The following is a 26327-nucleotide window of genomic DNA, read 5'->3' as shown; positions in this document are numbered from 1 at the left end:
ATTAATATTCAAAACACTGGCGCTCAGGTTACATAAAACGTTGGTATGGTTACAGTAGTTGATTTACTTTAGAAGCGCTAATGCATGTATACTGCTGGGTTTGTGTTTTTAACAAGTGCGGGGTCTGGTAGATAAGTATCACTCGTCACAGCGCACTACATTCTCCATAATCCAATGCGGCAACGACGCTTGCCTAGTTACTATGGCACCGGGCGGCCGCGCACTGATGACGTCACCCGACAGCGCCGACCCACGGAATCGTTTGGCGCCGGCTAAGTGCACACATAGGGCTTCTTCCACACTATAAAGGTATGTTTTGTTCTCTTTTCACTGTTGTACACCTTGACAAAGGGGCATGTGAGCCCCGAAACGTTGGTTATCCGGTTGTTGTTTCAATACAGGTTTTGCTATTTAAGACGCTGAGTGCCGCTCCTTCTTCCTTACTTATATATATATATATATATATACACAGTGCCTGGCTAAAGTATTCAGCTCTCTTTGCATTTTCATGTTTTGTTACCTCACAAACTGGAATTAAAATGGATTGTTTGAAAGTTTGCATCATTTCATTCACAGAACATGCCTACAACTTTGAAGATGTTTGTTTCACAAAAAACAACAACCTTCATGTTGAATAGTTTCCACTTGTGAACAGCAATCTTCAAGTCTGACCAATTGAGATCTGGGCTTTGACTAGGCCATTCCAACACATTTAAATGTTTTCCCTTAAACCACTCGATTATTGCTTTAGCAGTATGCTTCGGGTCATTGTCCTGCTGGAAGGTAAACCTCCATCACAGTCTCAAATCACAGGCAGACTCAAACAGGTTTTGCTCAAGAATATCCCTGTATTTAGCAGCATCCATCTTTCACTTGACTCAAAACAGTTTACCAGTCCCTGCTGTTGAAAAACATCCACACAGCATGACGCTGCCACCAACATGTTTCACTGTGGGGATGGTGTTCTTGGGGTGATGGGATGTGTTGGGTTTGCACCAGACATAGCATTTTCCTTGGTGGCCAAAAGTAAAATTTTAGTCTCATCTGACCAGAGCACTTTCCTCCTTACTTTTGGGGAGTCGTCCACATGCCTTTTGGCAAACTCAAAACTTGCCTTCTTATTCTTAATACTAAGCAATGGCTTTTTTCTAGCCACTCTTCCATAAAGCCCAGTGTACGGCTTATTGTGGTCACATGCGCAGATACACCATGTCTCTTCTGTGGAACACTGCAGCTCCTTCCGGGTTACCTTTGGCCTCTGTGCTGCCTCTCTGATTAATGCCCTCCTTGCCTGGTCTGAGAGTTTTTGTGGCCAGCCCTCTCTTAGCAGGTTTGTTGTGGTACCATGTTCTTTCCATTTGAAGATGATGGATTTGATGGTGCTTCGGGGGGATCAGCAAAGATTTGGATATTTATTTTTATAACCCATCCCTGACTTGTTTGGATAGCTTCTTGGTCTTCATGGTGTGTTGTCTATTGTTTAGTGGTGTTGCAGCCTCTGGGGCCTTTCAGAAAAGGTGTGTTTATACTAACAGATCATGTGACACCTAGATTGCACACAGGTGGACTTCATTTCACTACTTATGTGACTTCTGAAGGTAACTGATTGCACCAGAACTTTTGAGGGCCTTCAAAGAAAAGGGGGTGAATACATATGCACATGCCAATTTTCTAATTTTTATTTATAAAAAATATTTTTTATATACATTGTTCTCATTTCAATTCACCAATTTAGACTACTTTGTGCAGATCCAACACATAAAATTCAAATAAAAATAAATAAATAAATTACAGGTTGTAATGTAACAAAATAGATAAAAAGCCAAGTGAGGTGAATACTTTAGCAAGGCACTGTATGTGTGTGTGTGTGTGTGTGTGTGTGTGTGTGTGTGTGTGTGTGTGTGTGTAATATATATATAGTCAAAGCCGAAAATATTACATACACAGCACATGTAAACTCCACACTGATGAGTCACTATGCTTGCGAATACGTGCAGCGAGCACAGCAATATATGGTAACATATGCACTCACACAGACAAGCCACAAGGATATATTCAACACATATTTCATACCACACATAAATTAAACATGTCAAGCACCAGACATTATAAGGTTTTAAATTATATAATGGAGTATAACGTCATGTATGTGTATTGTTGGAGCGGAGCAAGATGGACATGTCGTGCTTGGTGTCAAAGTAATCAGATTAATGTGTATGTTAATTTGATGCCTGTGGTTAAGTTGTAGCTCATTGCAACAATTAGTTATGATTGAATGTATGAATATGAAGCCACAATTCAACTGAGAACAAAAGACATCCTGCTTCTTCAAGGCTGGACATTGCTTGCACATGAACTGACCAATAACACATCATGAATGAGAAAGTTCCCTCCCCTGGACCAATAACAGAAGACCCAGTCCCAGACCTTTACTCCCCCAATATACACAATGTATAGCTGATCCCGGACACAAAAGGTTTGTTGTTTGCTGGGTGCTGTTCGAGATGCTGTTCTGTTCAGTTGCTGTTAGCTGGTGTTGAGGCAGATCCAAAGATGTAGGAGATGGAGCGTAGTGAGCATGAGACAAGGAGATTGTAATTGTATGCTGGCCGTGACTGTATGAATTCTTTTGTAACAATTGCTTCCTATGAAAATGTACTCTGAAACCATATATACGGTATACTGTACATGTGATATATTGTATACATACCCTTTTAATATCAAATATATACATCAATGAGCTTTGGAACTCAGACAGATGTGTGCGTGTACTTGTTTTCTCTCAAGGGATGTAGTGTTTGCAATGTACAGTGCAGTTTTATCGTATATGGTAATAAGATGCACCTGGCATCCGCAGCATATATTAGCGCTGGCATTTTAAATAATCATTAGTAAATAGATCTGACTTTATCAATATATATATATATATATATATATATGTAAAACAATAGAGGATAGCGCCTAGGTAAATTCAATAAGACCCCCTAAAACAGAGGAATATAATGACTATATGGTCAGGCCTAACACTCCTCACAAATAAGTAAGTGGCAGCTCTTAAACAATATGAAGATAAATATAAAAAAACGAAGTATAAAAAGCGCCTAATAGTGTTGGTGAATCACTCTTCGTGAATAAAAATGTGATAGTAAAACAGACAAAGTATAACAACTTAGCTGTGGATATTTCTGGTAGATGACTCTTAGAAGCCGGACATGTAAAGGAGAGATAAAATTGACATAGTGTGTACTGTTTTTAAATTTCCACAGGTGTTTAAAAAACAGTTTATAGGAACTGTGCAGGTTCCAAATTTATAGTAAAAAACTATGTTAGTTAAAAACAATAGTTTAATAAACATATATATATATGCATACATACACACACACATATATACACAGTGTGGGACTGGCACACAGGGGTAAAGGGGAAACCCCCGGTAGGTTCCACTGCCTTGGGGCACACCTCCTCCTCTAGTGATCAGGTTCTAGACTGTGCACTCAAAATTATACATTATACATATGTAACCTTGTACTGCACAGAACTATGGTGTATTTTCTATTGTGCATTGCTGTTGTTAATCTGCTACTTCACCATGCATGCACTAGCAGTATTTACTATATAAATATATCAGGGGGATCAGATGATGCACTCTCTAATGATTAGCCAGGCCTCTGTGGCAACAGGCCACACCCACTCTGGAGAGTGGCCACAACCCTAAACATGAGCCCCTACCACTGCATCAACTCCAATGGACCCTTCATGCCCTAGTCCGACACGGTATGTATATATATATATATATATATATTACTAGAAGAAATCAGGAGAGCGCACTGGTAAATGTAAAAGCATTCACTTTATAATAAAAAAAGTAATATCCACATACATTGCAGCTTAAAATTCCAAGCTCAATGAAGTTTAATAACCGTCACCGTTGTGCCCAGTCGAGCTGTATCTCTCTCGCCGGCTCCGGACCCGGCTATTAAACTTCATTGAGCTTGGAATTTTAAGCTGCAATGTATGTGGATATTACTTCATTTATTATAAAGTGAATGCTTTTACATTTACCAGTGCGCTCTCCTTATTTGTTCTAGCACCAATACCGATTGCTCCTTGGCTTGGAGCTGGATTGAGCTGCATTGGGAAACTTGTTGAAAGAGACTCTGGAAAACACGGACATGCAGCGCAGGGATTGTATATTGTTGTTTCATATATATATATATATATATATATACACACATACACACACATATATATACACACACACACACACTTGACTGGAAGTCTAGTCCAGGTTTTGCAGCCTACTGGGAACAACAGTAAGGTAATCAGCAGCACAAGAGAGATTGGCTTAAACCTTTTCTGGGAACAGAGTTCAGGGCTCCTGATGCTGAACAAGCCAGATGATAGGTTAGTGTCAGGGTGACGGGTCCAGGAAAGTCCACTGACCTCATGTATGTCGGCTGTGGGCTATAGTTGTATACCTGCTGCTGTGACTGCTTCACATTGTACTGAAACTGTAACATGCTCATCATGACTACATCTGTGCCCCGGCGTAACGGACCAATCACAGGCCTTGGCGGGTCTCTGGCGCAAGCTCATCATAGATGCACATGCACCTTATTTGCATGAATAGGAGCATCTCTGCATGCTGCCTCAGTGTGGTCTAGTCGTGCCAGGAGCGCATGTCTGCAATGTAGACTTGCTAGATGAGTGTGGCTACATTTGTAAGTAAAAATATATGTCTGGGGAGAAGGGATGATGGACAAATAATATAAAAAGTTTGGGCTGTGTACAGATGTTATGTCAGGTGAGCCAGCGTTCTGACCAATGGGAGTCTGCATTGATCATATGTTTCTCCAAAAGAAGGGGCATGGTGACACAGAGATGGTCAGACTTGGGTAAGAGTAAATGTGTGTCAGCACCTAGTGGAGCAGTGGACTGAGGAGAGCTTGAGGGTGGATGTAACAGGGATCTGCCTGACTGGGACATGTAAAAACAAAGGTAGAAATAGAACAGCCAGTAAGACAGTACAAATGGTCTATATGGGAAAGACATACCAGATCGTTAATTACGTGTGTGTGTGTGTGTGTGTGTGTGTGTGTGTGTGTGTGTGTGTGTGTGTGTGTGTGTCTGGTGGGGCACATATGACATAAGGAAGGGCGCACAGGGTCACTAGTTACATAAGGGGCACACAGGGTCACTACTTACATGGTGGGGCACAGAGGGTTACTAGTTATATGGGCAGCACACAGCATCACTAGTTAGATAAGGGGGCACACAGGGATACTAGTTACATGGTAGGAGCACACGGGGTCACTAGTTACATAAAGGGGCACATAGGGTCACTAATTATAGAAGGTAGCACACAGGGTCACTAGTTATCTTAAAAAATCAAATAGCAGCAGTCAGACAGTGCAAGTGCCAATTACCAAATTACTACAGAGAAGTAAAAAAACAGAGATCCTTATGATAGGACCGCAACATCAAAGGACAAGACCGCAACATCAAAGGACAAGACTGCAGCATAGCCAACCAACTGGACTTATACTCGGGGATTCAGAATTACAAACCACTGATCATGTGCGGAATCTTGGCGTTGTCCTGGATGGTGGCTTGAAACATCAGATATCAGCCACAATCAAATCCTCATTCTTTCATCTGAGGAACATAGCCAGAATCAAGCACTTAATTCCCTCAGATGATCTGCCAAAACTCATCCATGCATTTGTATCATCTCGATTAGACTACTGTAATGTCCTCTACCTTGGTCTCCCAGCAAAAGAATTGCACCGCTTACAGCTGATGCAAAACACAGCTGCCAGGCTGTTAACCGACCAGCCCCGTTCTAGCCACATAACACCCATACTCTACTCCCTTCACTGGCTGCCTTTAAGATGGCGAATCATCTTCAAGATTGGCTTACTGAGTTTCAAAGCACTACATGACCAGGGCCCAAGGTACCTGAAGCAGCTTCTGACAGCATACTGCCCCACTCGATTACTGCGATCTGTAGATGGAGGACTTTTAGTAGTACCTAGAATCTCCCATAATTCATCTGGGGGTCGAGCTTTTAGTCATGTGGCTCCGACTCTATGGAACTCACTTCCCCGCACAGTGCGAGAGGCCCCAACTATAGAATCCTTCAAAAGTAGACTCAAGACTTTCCTTTTTACTCAAGCATTCCAATAAATATCCCTTTAGTATCTCGATGCTTCTGTATTTTATGAAAAGCTGTTCTGTATTTCATTATTTCCTGTACTATATTATGCTATGTATCTGTTAAGCGCCTTGAGTCCTATTGGAGAAAGAGCGCTATATAAATAAAATTATTATTATTTAAGTCAGCAGCATGTCCTATAAGAGCACATATACACACAAAACAGGACAATATAGCATGCCATATATATATTTTTTATGTAACCCTTTGTTGGCGACCATCTAGTTAGTGGTTACACTAGAAGTACTAAACATGCCTCCACCCAAGCTTGGAGATTATAATTAGGCTTGCTTGGGTAAGCCTACTCTTCTATGACTGTAATTCCCGGGACTACTATTAGGTGTGTGCAAACACAAGCATACATTTATATTCTATCTATTATCTTTTCCCATATTCTAGGTACTACTTCCAGGAAATAGACTAAACAGTAAGTATATTTAAAGGTTGCAATACTCAAAGGTTATTACCATCACATTACAGAACACAAGCATATATAAGCATATGTACCAATTTTAAAGAGAAAAAAGTCAATCAACTTAAGTAGCAGCACTCTTCCCCTTCCACAAGAGAATTAATTCTTCTTTAACGAAAATAAAATTTTCTGTACTTTATTAATTATAAAGATAAAGGAGTTACAATACCCATATGTGATGTAAATGTCTTTAATATTACCACATATGGTGTATTATATGTCCCTTTAAAAGGGGGACATGTAGAAAGTAGAAGTGATATATAAAATCAATAGAAACAGAATGACGTGTAATACCCCTTTTACACCACCTGAAATATCCCGGGATTTTGCACGGGAGTGCGCAAAATCCCGGGACTGCAGGTGGTGTAATAGGGTCACCCCGGGTCCACTTTCCCGGGAATCCAACCCGGCACATACGCAGGGTTGGACACGGGTAAGACCCGGGAAGGAGGCGGTGTAAATGGGTAAGCCGGGTCAGCCGACCCGGCACCCATTTACAGCATGGCAAACCTCCCGTACCGCAGTGTCCGGCGGGCAGTTGGGAGGCTGGGGGTCACGGTGCACGCAGTCTATGCAGACAGCGGCTCCGTGCTGGTTGCCATGCTGCGGCTGGATACATGGCACATGCTCTCTATGCAGACAGCAGCACCATGTCTGGTGCCTGGAAGCGCAGGAGGCTGGGGGCAGCACAGCAGCTTCCAGATTGCTGAGCTTGCCCCCGGCGAGGCGCTCCGGAGTCCCGATCTGCAGTGTGGGCCGGCGCTTGGGGATGACATCATCTCTAAGCGCCGGCCCACAACACAGTGTAAACGGTGCCGATCCAAGAGTATCCCGGATCGGCACTGCAGTGAAATGGGGGGAGTCCCGGGTCTGACCCGGCTTGGAACCCTGTTCCAAATCCTGGGTCAGACCCTGGATTTTGGTGTAAAAGGGGTATAAGAAAGAAAAATATTTTTTTTTACTTTTTACGTGAATAAAAGTTTATGTTAAAAGAAAATGCTTGTGCGCTGTCTTTATTCTGTAGATTTAGCGAACACCTGTAATGACAGAAGTAATGTAGTAATCACTTAAGACTACCACTGACTGTTCTTGCCAGTGATGTCTAAAAATAGCTACAAATGTAGAGATCTTGCAACATTACTGACACATTCTTTTACAGAAAAATAAGAATTTACTTGCCGATAATTCTATTTCTCATAGTCCGTAGTGGATGCCGGGGACTCCGAAAGGACCATGGGGAATAGCGGCTCCGCAGGAGACTGGGCACAAAAGTAAAAAGCTTTAGGACTACCTGGTGTGCACTGGCTCCTCCCCCTATGACCCTCCTCCAAGCCTCAGTTAGGATACTGTGCCCGGACGAGCGTACACAATAAGGAAGGATTTTGAATCCCGGGTAAGACTCTTACCAGCCACACCAATCACACCGTACAACTTGTGATCTGAACCCAGTTAACAGCATGATAACAGAAGGAGCCTCTGAAAAGATGGCTCACAACAACAATAACCCGATTTTTGTAACAATAACTATGTACAAGTAATGCAGACAATCCGCACTTGGGATGGGCGCCCAGCATCCACTACGGACTATGAGAAATAGAATTATCGGTAAGTAAATTCTTATTTTCTCTAACGTCCTAGTGGATGCTGGGGACTCCGAAAGGACCATGGGGATTATACCAAAGCTCCCAAACGGGCGGGAGAGTGCGGATGACTCTGCAGCACCGAATGAGAGAACTCCAGGTCCTCCTCAGCCAGGGTATCAAATTTGTAGAATTTAGCAAACGTGTTTGCCCCTGACCAAGTAGCTGCTCGGCAAAGTTGTAAAGCCGAGACCCCTCGGGCAGCCGCCCAAGATGAGCCCACCTTCCTTGTGGAATGGGCTTTTACAGATTTTGGCTGTGGCAGGCCTGCCACAGAATGTGCAAGCTGAATTGTACTACAAATCCAACGAGCAATAGTCTGCTTAGAAGCAGGAGCACCCAGCTTGTTGGGTGCATACAGGATAAACAGCGAGTCAGATTTTCTGACTCCAGCCGTCCTGGAAACATATATTTTCAGGGCCCTGACTACGTCCAGTAACTTGGAATCCTCCAAGTCCCTAGTAGCCGCAGGCACCACAATAGGCTGGTTTAAGTGAAATGCTGAAACCACCTTAGGGAGAAATTGAGGACGAGTCCTCAATTCTGCCCTGTCCGTATGAAAAATTAGGTAAGGGCTTTTATAGGATAAAGCCGCCAATTCTGAAACACGCCTGGCTGAAGCCAGGGCTAACAGCATTACCACTTTCCATGTGAGATATTTTAAGTCCACAGTGGTGAGTGGTTCAAACCAATGTGATTTTAGGAATCCCAAAACTACATTGAGATCCCAAGGTGCCACTGGAGGCACAAAAGGAGGCTGTATATGCAGTACTCCCTTGACAAACGTCTGAACTTCAGGAACAGAAGCTAGTTCTTTTTGGAAGAATATTGACAGGGCCGAAATTTGAACCTTAATGGACCCTAATTTTAGGCCCATAGACAGTCCTGTTTGCAGGAAATGCAGGAATCGACCCAGTTGAAATTCCTCGCACCACGCAACATATTTTCGCCAAATACGGTGATAATGTTGTACGGTCACATCCTTCCTGGCTTTGTTCAGGGTAGGGATGACTTCATCCGGAATGCCTTTTTCCTTCAGGATCCGGCGTTCAACCGCCATGCCGTCAAACGCAGCCGCGGTAAGTCTTGGAACAGACATGGTCCCTGCTGGAGCAGGTCCTTTCTTAGAGGTAGAGGCCACGGGTCTTCCGTGAGCATCTCTTGAATTTCCGGGTACCACGTCCTTCTTGGCCAATCCGGAGCCACGAGTATAGTCTTTACTCCTCTCCTTCTTATGATTCTCAGTACTTTTGGTATGAGAGGAAGAGGAGGGAACACATACACTGACTGGTACACCCACGGTGTTACCAGAGCGTCCACAGCTATTGCCTGAGGGTCCCTTGACCTGGCGCAATATCTGTCCAGTTTTTTGTTGAGGCGGGACGCCATCATGTCCACCTTTGGTTTTTCCCAACGGTTCACAATCATGTGGAAGACTTCTGGGTGAAGTCCCCACTCCCCCGGGTGAAGATCGTGTCTGCTGAGGAAGTCTGCTTCCCAGTTGTCCACTCCCGGAATGAACACTGCTGACAGTGCTATCACATGATTTTCCGCCCAGCGAAGAATCCTTGCCACTTCCGTCATTGCCCTCCTGCTTCTCGTGCCGCCCTGTCTGTTTACGTGGGCGACTGCCGTGATGTTGTCCGACTGGATCAACACCGGCTGACCCTGAAGCAGAGGTCTTGCCTGACTTAGGGCATTGTAAATGGCCCTGAGTTCCAGGATATTTATGTGAAGTGACGTTTCCATGCTTGACCACAAGCCCTGGAAATTTTTTCCCTGTGTGACTGCTCCCCAGCCCCTCAGGCTGGCATCCGTGGTCACCAGGACCCAATCCTGAATGCCGAATCTGCGGCCCTCTAGGAGATGAGCACTCTGTAACCACCACAGGAGAGACACCCTTGTCCTTGGAGACAGGGTTATCCGCTGATGCATTTGAAGATGCGATCCGGACCATTTGTCCAGCAGATCCCACTGAAAAGTTCTTGCGTGGAATCTGCCGAATGGAATCGCTTCGTAAGAAGCCACCATCTTTCCCAGGACCCTTGTGCATTGATGTACTGACACTTGGCCTGGTCTTAGGAGGTTCCTGACTAGGTCGGATAACTCCCTGGCTTTCTCTTCCGGGAGAAACACCTTTTTCTGTACTGTGTCCAGAATCATTCCTAGGAACAGCAGACGTGTCGTCGGAATCAGCTGCGATTTTGGAATATTTAGAATCCATCCGTGCTGTCGTAGTACTACTTGAGATAGTGCTACTCCGACCTCTAACTGTTCTCTGGACCTTGCCCTTATCAGGAGATCGTCCAAGTAAGGGATAATTAAGACGCCTTTTCTTCGAAGAAGAATCATCATTTCGGCCATTACCTTGGTAAAGACCCGGGGTGCCGTGGACAATCCAAACGGCAGCATCTGAAACTGATAGTACGGCAATACTTCCATATGCCGTTTGGAATCCGCATCACCTGACCACTGTCGCGTCCATAACCCTCTTCTGGCAGAAATGGACATCGCACTTACTCTTGATGCCAGAGTGCAAATATCCCTCTGTGCATCACGCATATATAGAAATGCATCCTTTAAATGCTCTATAGTCAATAATATATTGTCCCTGTCCAGGGTATCAATATTTTCAGTCAGGGAATCCGACCAAGCCACCCCAGCACTGCACATCCAGGCTGAGGCGATTGCTGGTCGCAGTATAATACCAGTATGTGTGTATATACTTTTTAGGATATTTTCCAGCTTCCTATCAGCTGGTTCCTTGAGGGCGGCCGTATCAGGAGACGGTAACGCCACTTGTTTTGATAAGCGTGTGAGCGCCTTATCCACTCTAGGGGGTGTTTCCCAACGCGCCCTAACCTCTGGCGGGAAAGGGTATAATGCCAATAATTTTTTAGAAATTAGCAGTTTTTTATCGGGGGAAACCCACGCTTCATCACACACCTCATTTAATTCATCTGATTCAGGAAAAACTACGGGTAGTTTTTTCACACCCCACATAATACCCTTTTTTGTGGTACTTGTAGTATCAGAAATGTTCAAAACCTCCTTCATTGCCGTGATCATGTAACGTGTGGCCCTACTGGAAAATACGTTTGTTTCCTCACCGTCGACACTGGAGTCAGTGTCCGTGTCAGTGTCTGTATCGACCTGAGGTAACGGGCGTTTTATAGCCCCTGACGGTGTTTGAGACGCCTGTACAGGTATTAACTGATTTGCCGGCTGTCTCATGTCGTCAACAGTCTTTTGTAAAGTGCCGACACTATCACGTAATTCTTTCCATAAGACCATCCAGTCAGGTGTCGACTCACTAGGGGGTGACATCACTAACACAGGCAATTGCTCCGCCTCCACACCATTTTCCTCCTCATACATGTCGACACAGCGTACCGACACACAGCACACACACAGGGAATGCTCTGATAGAGGACAGGACCCCACTAGCCCTTTGGGGAGACAGAGGGAGAGTTTGCCAGCACACACCAGAGCGCTATATATATACAGGGATAACCTTATATAAGTGTTTTTCCCTAATATAGCTGCTGTATATATTAATATGCCAAATTAGTGCCCCCCCCCTCTCTTGTTTTACCCTGTTTCTGTAGTGCAGGACTGCAGGGGAGAGTCAGGGAGCCTTCCTCCAACGGAGCTGTGAGGAAAAAATGGCGCCAGTGTGCTGAGGAGATAGGCTCCGCCCCTTTTTCGGCGGCCTTTCTCCCGCTTTTTAATGGAAAAATTGGCAGGGGTTAAATGCATCCATATAGCCCAGGAGCTATATGTGATGTATTTTTTTTGCCAAAAAAAGGTTTTTTATTGCGTCTCAGGGCGCCCCCCCCAGCGCCCTGCACCCTCAGTGACCGGAGTGTGAAGTGTGCTGAGAGCAATGGCGCACAGCTGCGGTGCTGTGCGCTACCTTATTGAAGACAGACGTCTTCTGACGCCGATTTCCCGGACCTCTTCACTCTTCTGGCTCTGTAAGGGGGCCGGCGGCGCGGCTCCGGGACCCATCCATGGCTGGGCCTGTGATCGTCCCTCTGGAGCTAATGTCCAGTAGCCTAAGAAGCCCAATCCACTCTGCACGCAGGTGAGTTCGCTTCTTCTCCCCTTAGTCCCTCGGTGCAGTGAGCCTGTTGCCAGCAGGTCTCACTGAAAATAAAAAACCTACTTTAAACTTTTACACTAAGCAGCTCAGGAGAGCCCCTTAGCCTGCACCCGTCTCGTTCGGGCACAAAAATCTAACTGAGGCTTGGAGGAGGGTCATAGGGGGAGGAGCCAGTGCATACCAGGTAGTCCTAAAGCTTTTTACTTTTGTGCCCAGTCTCCTGCGGAGCCGCTATTCCCCATGGTCCTTTCGGAGTCCCCAGCATCCACTAGGACGTTAGAGAAATAATAGTGTAACATTTGTTGCTGTATAGTGAGGATATTCCAAACCACACTGCACATATCAAATGACAGCAGGGGTGTATCTTCCTATTGGCCAGGATGGCACTCGCCAGAGGCGCCAGCCAAGGGGGGGGGGGGGGGGGGGGGCGACGTCCAGAGGTGCCACCCGCGAGCAGTAGGTAGATTCACTTTTAGAGGCAGCAGCTATACCCCCACCCCCATGTAGTTCCTCACCAGCAGGGATGCCCAGTAATGTTCACAGTATGCAGCAGTGGCTGCTGGGGGGTGTAGTTTAAGTAGAGTTTCTTGCCTGTATTGTGGTGCGGTGCTGGACCCCGGCGCCAATTACAGTGGCTGCTGCTGCTGCTGCATTCTTTGATCATTAATGGGCATCCCTGCTGTTGAGGAACTACACGGGGGTGGGGGGATAGCTGTCGCCTCTAAAAGTGAATCTACCTAAAAGTGCTGTCTTTAATAGTAAAATCAACATGGGGGCATATGTGTGTCTGGCACTGTGGGGGCATATGTGTATCTGACACTGTGGGGGCATACGTGTATCTGGCACTGTGGGGGCATACGTGTATCTGGCACTGTGGGGGCATTTGAGTGTCTGGCATTGTGGGTGCATATGAGTGTGCGGCACTGTGGGGGCATACAAGTGTGTGGCACTGTAGGGGCATACGAGTGTCCGGCACTGTAGGGGCATACGAGTGTCCAGCTTGGTGGGGGCATATGTGTATCTGGCACTGTGGGGGCATATATGTAATTGGCACTATACTGGCGGACATTATGTGCATCTGACACTATACTGGGGACATTATGTGTAAGGAGAACTACTGTGGGTATTGTGTGTAAGGCTGCTAATTGTGTGTGTGCATGTGTAGGGGGAGTGATTATATATTTATAGTTTGATATCATTATATAAAATTGTGAAGCCACGCCCACTTTCCCAGGAGCGTGCTCGCCTTCCCATATATATATATATATTTCTCTAACGTCCTAGTGGATGCTGGGGACTCCGAAAGGACCATGGGGAATAGCGGCTCCGCAGGAGACTGGGCACAAAGTAAAAGCTTTAGGACTAGCTGGTGTGCACTGGCTCCTCCCCCTATGACCCTCCTCCAAGCCTCAGTTAAGATTTTGTGCCCGAACGAGAAGGGTGCAATCTAGGTGGCTCTCCTGAGCTGCTTAGAGTAAAAGTTTAAATAGGTTTTTTTATTTTCAGTGAGACCTGCTGGCAACAGGCTCACTGCATCGAGGGACTAAGGGGAGAAGAAGCGAACTCACCTGCGTGCAGAGTGGATTGGGCTTCTTAGGCTACTGGACATTAGCTCCAGAGGGACGATCACAGGCCCAGCCATGGATGGGTCCCGGAGCCGCGCCGCCGGCCCCCTTACAGAGCCAGAAGAGTGAAGAGGTCCGGAAAATCGGCGGCAGAAGACGTCCTGTCTTCAATAAGGTAGCGCACAGCACCGCAGCTGTGCGCCATTGCTCTCAGCACACTTCACACTCCGGTCACTGAGGGTGCAGGGCGCTGGGGGGGGGCGCCCTGGGACGCAATGAAAATACCTTAAATGGCTAAAAATACATCACATATAGCTCCTGGGCTATATGGATGCATTTAACCCCTGCCAGTTTTCCACAAAAAAGCGGGAGAAAGGCCGCCGAAAAAGGGGCGGAGCCTATCTCCTCAGCACACAAGCGCCATTTTTTTCTCACAGCTCCGTTGGAGGAAGGCTCCCTGACTCTCCCCTGCAGTCCTGCACAACAGAAACAGGGTAAAACAAGAGAGGGGGGGCACTAAATTGGCATATTAATATATACAGCAGCTATATTAGGGAAAAACACTTATATAAGGTTATCCCTATATATATATATATATAGCGCTCTGGTGTGTGCTGGCAAACTCTCCCTCTGTCTCCCCAAAGGGCTAGTGGGGTCCTGTCCTCTATCCGAGCATTCCCTGTGTGTGTGCTGTGTGTCGGTACGCTGTGTCGACATGTATGAGGAGGAAAATGGTTTGGAGGCGGAGCAATTGCCTGTGTTAGTGATGTCACCCCCTAGGGAGTCGACACCTGACTGGATGGTCTTATGGAAAGAATTACGTGATAGTGTCGGCACTTTACAAAAGACTGTTGACGACATGAGACAGCCGGCAAATCAGTTGATACCTGTACAGGCGTCTAAAACACCGTCAGGGGCTATAAAACGCCCGTTACCTCAGGTCGATACAGACACTGACACGGACACTGACTCCAGTGTCGACGGTGAGGAAACAAACGTATTTTCCAGTAGGGCCACACGTTACATGATCACGGCAATGAAGGAGGTTTTGAACATTTCTGATACTACAAGTACCACAAAAAAGGGTATTATGTGGGGTGTGAAAAAACTACCCGTAGTTTTTCCTGAATCAGATGAATTAAATGAGGTGTGTGATGAAGCGTGGGTTTCCCCCGATAAAAAACTGCTAATTTCTAAAAAATTATTGGCATTATACCCTTTCCCGCCAGAGGTTAGGGCGCGTTGGGAAACACCCCCTAGCGTAGATAAGGCGCTCACACGCTTATCAAAACAAGTGGCGTTACCGTCCCCTGATACGGCCGCCCTCAAGGAACCAGCTGATAGGAAGCTGGAAAATATCCTTAAAAGTATATACACACATACTGGTATTATACTGCGACCAGCAATCGCCTCAGCCTGGATGTGCAGTGCTGGGGTGGCTTGGTCGGATTCCCTGACTGAAAATATTGATACCCTGGACAGGGACAATATATTATTGACTATAGAGCATTTAAAGGATGCATTTCTATATATGCGAGATGCACAGAGGGATATTTGCACTCTGGCATCAAGAGTAAGTGCGATGTCCATTTCTGCCAGAAGAGGATTATGGGCGCGACAGTGGTCAGGGGATGCGGATTCCAAACGGCATATGGAAATATTGCCGTATAAAGGGGAGGAGTTATTTGGGGTCGGTCTATCGGTCCTGGTGGCCACGGCAACGGCTGGAAAATCCACCTTTTTACCCCAAGTCACCTCGCAGCAGAAAAAGATACCGTCTTTTCAGGCTCAGTCCTTTCGTCCCCATAAGGGCAAGCGGGCAAAAGGCCACTCATATCTGCCCCGGGGCAGAGGAAGGGGAAAAAGACTGCAGCAAACAGCCTCTTCCCACGAACAGAAGCCCTCCCCCGCTTCTGCCAAGTCCTCAGCATGACGCGGGGGCCTTACAAGCGGACTCAGGCAAGGTGGGGGCCCGTCTCAAGAATTTCAGCGCGCAGTGGGCACACTCGCAAGTGGACCCCTGGATCCTGCAGGTAGTATCTCAGGGGTACAAATTGGAATTCGAGACGTCTCCCCCTCGCCGGTTCCTGAAGTCTGCTTTACCAACGTCTCCCCCCGACAGGGAGGCGGTATTGGAAGCCATTCACAAGCTGTATTCCCAGCAGGTGATAATCAAGGTACCCCTCCTGCAACAGGGAAAGGGGTATTATTCCACGCTGTTTGTGGTACCGAAGCCGGACGGCTCGGTGAGACCCATTTTAAATCTGAAATCCTTGAACACTTACATAAAAAGGTTCAAGTTCAAGATGGAGTCACTCAGAGCAGTGATAGCGAACCTGGAAGAAGGGGACTATATGGTGTCTCTGGACATCAAGGATGCTTACCTCCATGTCCCAATTTGCCCTTCTCACCAAGGGTACCTCAGGTTTGTGGTACAGAACTGTCACTATCAGTTTCAGACGCTGCCGTTTGGATTGTCCACGGCACCCCGGGTCTTTACCAAGGTAATGGCCGAAATGATGATTCTTCTTCGAAGAAAAGGCGTCTTAATTATCCCTTACTTGGACGATCTCCTGATAAGGGCAAGGTCCAGAGAACAGTTAGAGGTCGGAGTAGCACTATCTCAAGTAGTACTACGACAGCACGGATGGATTCTAAATATTCCAAAATCGCAGCTGATTCCGACGACACGTCTGCTGTTCCATAGGGATGATTCTGGACACAGTACAGAAAAAGGTGTTTCTCCCGGAGGAGAAAGCCAAGGAGTTATCCGACCTAGTCAGGAACCTCCTAAGACCAGGCCAAGTGTCAGTACATCAATGCACAAGGGTCCTGGGAAAGATGGTGGCTTCTTACTAAGCGATTCCATTCGGCAGATTCCACGCAAGAACTTTTCAGTGGGATCTGCTGGACAAATGGTCCGGATCGCATCTTCAAATGCATCAGCGGATAACCCTGTCTCCAAGGACAAGGGTGTCTCTCCTGTGGTGGTTACAGAGTGCTCATCTCCTAGAGGGCCGCAGATTCGGCATTCAGGATTGGGTCCTGGTGACCACGGATGCCAGCCTGAGAGGCTGGGGAGCAGTCACACAGGGAAGAAATTTCCAGGGCTTGTGGTCAAGCATGGAAACGTCACTTCACATAAATATCCTGGAACTCAGGGCCATTTACAATGCCCTAAGTCAGGCAAGACCTCTGCTTCAGGGTCAGCCGGTGTTGATCCAGTCGGACAACATCACGGCAGTCGCCCACGTAAACAGACAGGGCGGCACAAGAAGCAGGAGGGCAATGACGGAAGTGGCAAGGATTCTTCGCTGGGCGGAGAATCATGTGATAGCACTGTCAGCAGTGTTCATTCCGGGAGTGGACAACTGGGAAGCAGACTTCCTCAGCAGACACGATCTTCACCCGGGGGAGTGGGGACTTCACCCAGAAGTCTTCCACATGATTGTGAACCGTTGGGAAAAACCAAAGGTGGACATGATGGCGTCCCGCCTCAACAAAAAACTGGACAGATATTGTGCCAGGTCAAGGGACCCTCAGGCAATAGCTGTGGACGCTCTGGTAACACCGTGGGTGTACCAGTCAGTGTATGTGTTCCCTCCTCTTCCTCTCATACCAAAAGTACTGAGAATCATAAGAAGGAGAGGAGTAAAGACTATACTCGTGGCTCCGGATTGGCCAAGAAGGACTTGGTACCCGGAAATTCAAGAGATGCTCACGGAAGACCCGTGGCCTCTACCTCTAAGAAAGGACCTGCTCCAGCAGGGACCATGTCTGTTCCAAGACTTACCGCGGCTGCGTTTGACGGCATGGCGGTTGAACGCCGGATCCTGAAGGAAAAAGGCATTCCGGATGAAGTCATCCCTACCCTGATCAAAGCCAGGAAGGATGTAACCATACAACATTATCACCGTATTTGGCGTAAATATGTTGCGTGGTGCGAGGCCAGGAAGGCCCCTACAGAGGAATTTCAACTGGGTCGTTTCCTGCATTTCCTGCAAACAGGACTGTCTATGGGCCTCAAATTAGGGTCCATTAAGGTTCAAATTTCGGCCCTGTCAATATTCTTCCAAAAAGAACTGGCTTCTGTTCCTGAAGTTCAGACGTTTGTCAAGGGAGTACTGCATATACAGCCTCCTTTTGTGCCTCCAGTGGCACCTTGGGATCTCAATGTAGTTTTGGGATTCCTAAAATCACATTGGTTTGAACCACTCACCACTGTGGACTTAAAATATCTCACATGGAAAGTGGTAATGCTGTTAGCCCTGGCTTCAGCCAGGCGTGTCTCAGAATTGGCGGCTTTATCCTATAAAAGCCCTTACCTAATTTTTCATACGGACAGGGCAGAATTGAGGACTCGTCCTCAATTTCTTCCTAAGGTGGTTTCAGCATTTCACTTAAACCAGCCTATTGTGGTGCCTGCGGCTACTAGGGACTTGGAGGATTCCAAGTTGCTGGACGTAGTCAGGGCCCTGAAAATATATGTTTCCAGGACGGCTGGAGTTAGAAAATCTGATTCGCTGTTTATCCTGTATGCACCCAGCAAGCTGGGTGCTCCTGCTTCTAAGCAGACGATTGCTCGTTGGATTTGTAGTACAATTCAGCTTGCACATTCTGTGGCAGGCCTGCCACAGCCAAAATCTGTAAAAGCCCATTCCACACGGAAAGTGGGCTCATCTTGGGCGGCTGCCCGAGGGGTCTCGGCTTTACAACTTTGCCGAGCAGCTACTTGGTCAGGGGCAAACACGTTTGCTAAATTCTACAAATTTGATACCCTGGCTGAGGAGGACCTGGAGTTCTCTCATTCGGTGCTGCAGAGTCATCCGCACTCTCCCGCCCGTTTGGGAGCTTTGGTATAATCCCCATGGTCCTTTCGGAGTCCCCAGCATCCACTAGGACGTTAGAGAAAATAAGAATTTACTTACCGATAATTCTATTTCTCATAGTCCGTAGTGGATGCTGGGCGCCCATCCCAAGTGCGGATTGTCTGCATTACTTGTACATAGTTATTGTTACAAAAATCGGGTTATTGTTGTTGTGAGCCATCTTTTCAGAGGCTCCTTCTGTTATCATGCTGTTAACTGGGTTCAGATCACAAGTTGTACGGTGTGATTGGTGTGGCTGGTATGAGTCTTACCCGGGATTCAAAATCCTTCCTTATTATGTACGCTCGTCCGGGCACAGTATCCTAACTGAGGCTTGGAGGAGGGTCATAGGGGGAAGAGCCAGTGCACACCAGCTAGTCCTAAAGCTTTTACTTTGTGCCCAGTCTCCTGCGGAGCCGCTATTCCCCATGGTCCTTTCGGAGTCCCCAGCATCCACTACGGACTATGAGAAATAGAATTATCGGTAAGTAAATTCTTATTATATATATATATATATATATATATACAAACAAATATAGAAAACCACAGCACTCGCCACCCCAGAAGCGGGGTGCAGTGTCTGCACTCACCACTCATAGGGTGGGGTGCATGCAGCCCATGGCCACCTACCCAAATACATACAAATAGAAAATTCAGCACTCACCATAGCAAGCTCACTTATCCTCACAACATCAATAAATAAATGATGGGGGTTTAGTTAGTGAATTGGCCAATGCTCGGAAGCCTGCAAACCGCTCGCCAAGGTACCCCACCTTCATGCAGGTCCTACACTACCACAAAGCTTTAAAAATTAAAACCTGGCAACTGTATCACACATAATATAACTGCAAATATGCCCACTAAGTTTAATGTATGCCTGCCACATATCTTATGGCTTTTAAAGGCATACTAGTCACCTGACACTGGCCGATAAATTACTAAGGAGCAGCTGACACAGGTTTAGAACAATTGAGATTACACAGGGGTGCATGAAAAGGCCTGTGACCACGGTTAATAAGAGTTAACCAAAGATTAACCCCATAATATACAAACAAATATAGAAAACCACAGCACTCGTCACCCCAGAAGCGGGGTGCAGTGTCTGCACTCACCACTCATAGGGTGGGGTGCATGCAGCCCATGGCCACCTACCCAAATACATACAAATAGAAAATTCAGTACTCACCAAAGCAAGCTCACTTGTCCTCACAACATCAATAAATAAATGATGGGGGTTTAGTTAGTGAATTGGCCATCATTTATTTATTGATGTTGTGAGGACAAGTGAGCTTGCTATGGTGAGTGCTGAATTTTCTATTTTGTATGTATTTGGGTAGGTGGCCATGGGATGCATGCACCCCACCCTATGAGTGGTGAGTGCAGACACTGCACCCCGCTTCTGGGGTGGCGAGTGCTGTGGTTTTCTATATTTGTTTGTATATTTTGGGGTTAATCTTTGGTTAACTCTTATTAACCGTGGTCACAGGCCTTTTCATGCACCCCTGTGTAATCTCAATTGTTCTAAACCTGTGTCAGCTGCTCCTTAGTAATTTATCGGCCAGTGTCAGGTGACTAGTATGCCTTTAAAAGCCATAAGATATGTGGCAGGCATACATTAAACCTAGTGGGCATATTTGCAGTTATATTATGTGTGATACAGTTGCCAGGTTTTAATTTTTAAGGCTTTGTGGTAGTGTAGGACCTGCATGAAGGTGGGGTACCTTGGCGAGTGGTATGCAGGCTTCCGTGCATTGGCCAATTCACTAACTAAACCCCCATCATTTATTTATTGATGTTGTGAGGACAAGTGAGCTTGCAATGGTGAGTGCTGAATTTTCTATTTGTATATATATATATATATATATATATATGCACTACTGTGTGGCATAATGTGTTTAAGGGGTATTACTGTGTAGCATAACGTAAATAATGTACATTACTGTGTGAGTAAGGCACACTACTGTGGTGTAATTTGAATTGGGGTACTATTAAGTGGCCACGCCCCCTTTTTGGCACACGTGCCTTCCCTATTTCCAATAGGGGGGGGGGGCACCCGTCCTTTACTTTGCCAGGGGCACTCAGACCCCTAAATACACCCCTGAATGACAGTATAGTTGTCTGTAGATATAAGGCTCGGATTGCCCTGAATAACCTCAATGTATATTTTACAGTTTCTATAACCGCTGATTTTTCATATATCTGAGTAATAATTCAGCTGCCTTTTATATGAATATAGGACCCATATTGTAGAATAACATCCTTTTATATTCACATATTCTATACCTATATTCTTCAAAATTCACAGGTATTTAATACATATTAATAAACAGTATAGACAGCGCACAGCGATGACGATGCGCATTTCACTTTTGCTAAGCTTCGTCAGGGCTATAGACACTATAGTACATTGTGGGAATTATCATTATATAGATTTAAAAGATGTTTGTCTAATAGTTGCAACTCCAACAGTGGCAACTTTGAAAATCCAGTGTTAAAAGACAAGATGGTATAGAATATGTGAATACACAAGGATGTTATTCTACAATATGGGTATATATACAGTATATATACACACATACATACATACATACATACATACATACATATACACACATGTGTATATATATATATATATATATATATATAGATATATACAGGATGAGTATCCCTTATCCAAAATGCTTGGGACCAGAGGTATTTTGGATATGGGATTTTTCCGTAGTTTTGAATAATTGCATACCATAATGAGATATCATGGTGATGGGACCTAAAACTAAGCACAGAATGCATTTATGTTACATATACACCTTATACACACAGCCTGAAGGTCATTTTAGCCAATATTTTGTATAACTTTGTGCATTAAACAAAGTGTGTCTACATTCACACAATTCATTTATATTTCATGTACACCTTAAACACACAGCCTGAAGGTGATTTAATACAATATTTTTAATAACTTTGTGTATTAAACAAAGTTTGTGTACATTGAGCCATCAAAAAACAAAGGTTTCACTATCTCACTCTCACTCAAAAAATTCCGTATTTCGGAATATTCCGTATTTTGGAATATTTGGGATACTCAACCTGTATTTATATATATGAGTTCCTGGTACATATTATAATTGTAATAATAATCCAGAGTAAGCTCCAGCACCTCCATTTTATGAGAAAAAAATCTTTATCGAAAAGAGATTAACATCAGAAGAACATGAACTGAAACAAAATACATACAAATGACCAGAGGCATGGAAAAAATTATTGCAAATAGCCATTAGAAAAATCACAGTGACATAGATGCCAGTAATTGGTGGCCAATTCATACCAATGCTGCATGCCTCCAACGTGTAGTTGGGGTATGGGTCGTTGGGTCATGGTCGTTAGGTTGACATGTACTAGGTAGACAGGTCAAAAGGTCGACATGAGGTTTTTGACTGTAAAGTGATGGGGAACCCAAATTAGTGCGCCGTGTCCCCTTGCATGGCTCGCGAGCTTCGGGCAACGTGCCTTGCTGCACTTGGCACAGGTTACCATCCCCAATTGTAGTCCACGTGGATCATTAAGAATGAAAAAATCCAAAAAAAGAAAAAAAATGTAAAAACTCATGTCGACCTTTTGACCTGTCAACCTAGTACATGTCAACATAACGTCCATGTCGACCTAATGCATGTCGACCTAATAGCATTATTGACCAGTAGTTGAATGGTCAACAGCCATTTTGGTGCCCTGGTGGCACCTTCATAAAGCAAAGTCCAGATAAACTATTTTGGTTGGTTTAAATTACCAATCATGATACTTTAATTGAAAATGTTATATTAATTAAAAAATAAAAATACTTAAAAAAATTATTCAAACATTATATCAATCATAATGAATGCAAAACTGCAGATGTGTAAGCCCAGAGGGGAGATGATGCAGTCAACTCCGGGGGTCAGGAACGCGCTAATACATTATAAAGCCTCACCCCCGTAGTAACAAAATGCTGTAGTTTTGGGGTCAACGAGGAAGGGGTAGAACCAGGATCGTTTTAAGAGAGGAGTGGACATGCAGTTTCCGTTGCGGTCCCCCTCCTCTCTGGCAGCAGTGGACGCTAGAATAATGCAAACCCAGGTGCCTTGTTCCCAGGGACGTTTCCAGTGCACATGTGAAAATCACTCAGGAAGGGCCGCTGTGGCCATTTTCCAAGTGATTTCTGTCCGCAGTGCAGGGCCGCTGTTGCGGGACTCCTGGAGGGGTAAGTATAATATGGGTGCAGTGTGTGCGGTGTGGGCCCCCCTGGACCCAGAGGCCTGTGTGCACTGCACAAACTGTACCCATTATAGAAATGCCTATGGGCAGAATTAAATTAAATCCCATGATATTGTGCATTCAGCGCAACCCAATAAAAATGGAGCTGCAATTCTCTGCATTCTGCCGGCTTTCCTATTTAAGTGGGTGTGATATGGGAGATCTACTGGGGGTATGGAGGACTACCTGAAAAATCGTGAGTCTCCTGCAACCTCCAGGAGAGTAAATAAGTGTGCTTCTATACAGAGCCGGCGCTACCATTAGGCAGCTTTAGGCAGCTGCCTAGAGCGCCGGCCACCGGAGGGCGCCGTTTTGTCAGCACATTAACATGAGAGATGAGCGTCCGACAATGTCCCCCGCAACCCACAGTACTTTTTTTTTTTTTTTTAAATATATCTCTGCGGGTTTCGGAGGGGCTGGGGGATTGATGATAAAAGCCGGCAATTGATCAGAGGCTGCAACCGCCCGCCCCTCGCCAGCCGCAGCCGCCCGCCCGCCCCTCTCCAGCCTCAGCCGCCCGCCCGTCCCTCTCCAGCCTCAGCCGCCCGCCCCTCTCCAGCCGCAGCTACGCGCCTCTCTCCAGCCGCAGCCGCCTGCCCCTCGCCATCCGCAGCCGCGCGCCTCTTATCAGTGTCAGCGTCCACCATGGACTATGTAGCCAAAGTCAGAAACGGGAGCAGTGCCTCCCCGCCAGCAGCAGCAGTGCTATCCTGGGCAGCATCGTGATCCGCGAGATGGTGGCAACAACATGGAGCCCTGGCTGGGGGAGGGGGGTTTGGATTTATGTATGTATGAGTATGTATATATGGAAACTGTATATGGATGGATGGATATATGTATGTATGAAGGCAGTGTATGTATGTATGTATGTATGTATGTAAGAGAGAGGTGGTGTATGGATGGATATATGTATGTATGGATATATTTATGTATGTATGTATGTATGTATGTATGAAAAAGGTAGTGTATGTATGGATATATGTATGTATGTATGTATGTATGTATGAATGAGAGAGGTAGTGTATGGATGGATATATGTATGTATGTATGTATGTATGTATGTATGTATGAGAGAGGTACTGTATTAATGGATATATGTATGTATGTATGTATGTATGTATGTATGAGAGGCAGTGTATGGATGTATATATGTATGAATGTATGTACGGACGGACGGAGGCAGTGTATGGATGTATGTATGGGGGCAGTGCATAGATGTGTATGTGTGTGTGTGTATATATATATATATATATATATATATATATATAATGTATAGAGGCAGTGTATAGATGTATATATGTATGTGTGGAGGCAGTGTATGTTTGTATGAGAGATGCGGTGTATGTATGTGTGAGAGAGGCAGTGTATGGATGTATAATGTACGCAAGGAGGCAGCGTATGGATGTATATGTCTGTATGGAGGCAGTGTATGGATGTATGGATGTATATATGCATGAAAGAGGCAGTGTATGTATGTATGTATGTATGTATGCGAGAGGCAGTGTATGGATGTATGATAGAGGCTGTGTATGTATGCATGTATGAGAGAGACAGTGTATATATGTATGTATCTGAGAGGCAGTGGATGTATGTATGTATGTATGTATGTATGTATGTATGTGAGATGCAGTGGATGTATGTATGTGAGAGGCAGTGTATGTATGTATGTATGTATGTATGTATGTGAGATGCAGTGGATGTATGTATGTGAGAGGCAGTGTATGTATGTATGTATGTATGTATGTATGTATGTATGTGAGAGGCAGTGTATGGATGCATATATGCATGAAAGAGGCAGTATATGTATGCACACGAGAAGCAGTGTATGTATGTATGTATGTATGCGAGAGGCAGTGTATGGATGTATGAGAGAGGCTGTGTATGGATGTATGAGAGAGACAGTGTATGTGTGTGAGAGGCTATGTATGTATGTATGTATGTATGTATGTATGTATGAGATACAGTGTATGGATGTATGTATGTGAGAGGCAGTGTATAGATGTATGTATGAGAGAGGCTATGTGTGTATGTATGAGAGAGGCTATGTATGTATGTATGTATGTATGTATGTATGAGAGAGGCTATGTATGTATGTATGTATGTATGTATGTATGTATGTATGTGAGAGGCAGTGTATGGATGTATGAGAGAGCCTGTATATATATGTATGTATGTATGTATGTATGTATGTATGTATGTATGTATGAGAGAGGCAGTGTATGGATGCATGTATGAGAGAGACAGTGTATGTATGTATGTATGTATGTATGTATGTATGTATGTGAGAGGCAGTGGATGTATGTATGTATGTATGTATGTATGTGAGAGGCAGTGGATGTATGTATGTATGTATGTATGTATGTATGTATGTGAAAGGCAGTGTATGGATGTATGTATGAGAGAGGATATGTATGTATGTATGTATGTATGTATGTATGTATGTGAGAGGCAGTGTATGGATGTATGAGAGAGGCTGTGTGTGTATGTATGTATGTATGTATGTATGTATGTATGAATGAGAGAGGCAGTGTATGGATGTATATATGAGAGGCAGTGTGTGTGTGTATGTATGTATGTATGTATGTATGTATGTATGTATGTATGAGAGAGACAGTGTATGTATGTATGTATGTATGTATGTATGTATGTGAGAGGCAGTGGATGTATGTATGAGAGAGGGTATGTATGTATGAGAGAGGCTATGTATGTATGTATGAATGTATGTATGTATGTGAGAGGCAGTGTGTGGATGTATATATGAGAGAGGCAGTGTAAGGATGTATGGATGAGAGAGACAGTGGATGTATGTGAGAGGCAGTGGATGTATGTATGTGAGAGGCAGTGTATGGATGTATGTATGAGAGAGGCTATGTATGTATGTATGTATGTATGTATGTGAGAGGCAGTGTATGGATGTATGAGAGAGGCTATGTATGTATGTATGAATGAGAGAGGCAGTGTATGGATGTATGTATGAGAGAGACAGTGTATGTATGTATGTATGTATGTATGTATGTATGTATGTGAGAGGCAGTGGATGTATGTTTGTGAGAGGCAGTGGTTGTATGTATGAGAGAGGCAGTGTATGGATGTATGTATGTGAGAGGCAGTGTATGGATGTATGAGAGAGGCTATGTATGTATGTATGAATGAGAGAGGCAGTGTATGGATGTATG

The 26327-nt window shown here is 45.1% G+C and overlaps 1 protein-coding gene across 5 annotated transcripts in view; it reads right to left on the bottom strand.

Annotated features, from left to right (window-relative positions):
- LOC135049800 (acetylserotonin O-methyltransferase-like) overlaps nucleotides 1–26327 on the bottom strand; it is a 448700-nt gene that overhangs the window by 313841 nt on the left and 108532 nt on the right. The window lies entirely within an intron of this gene.

This window comes from Pseudophryne corroboree, chromosome 2 (genome assembly GCF_028390025.1).
Source record: "Pseudophryne corroboree isolate aPseCor3 chromosome 2, aPseCor3.hap2, whole genome shotgun sequence".
In the NCBI taxonomy this organism is placed as follows: Eukaryota; Metazoa; Chordata; class Amphibia; order Anura; family Myobatrachidae; genus Pseudophryne; species Pseudophryne corroboree.
The sequence above is the reverse complement of the archived record's forward strand: the minus strand, read 5'-3'. Positions and strand labels throughout refer to the sequence as shown.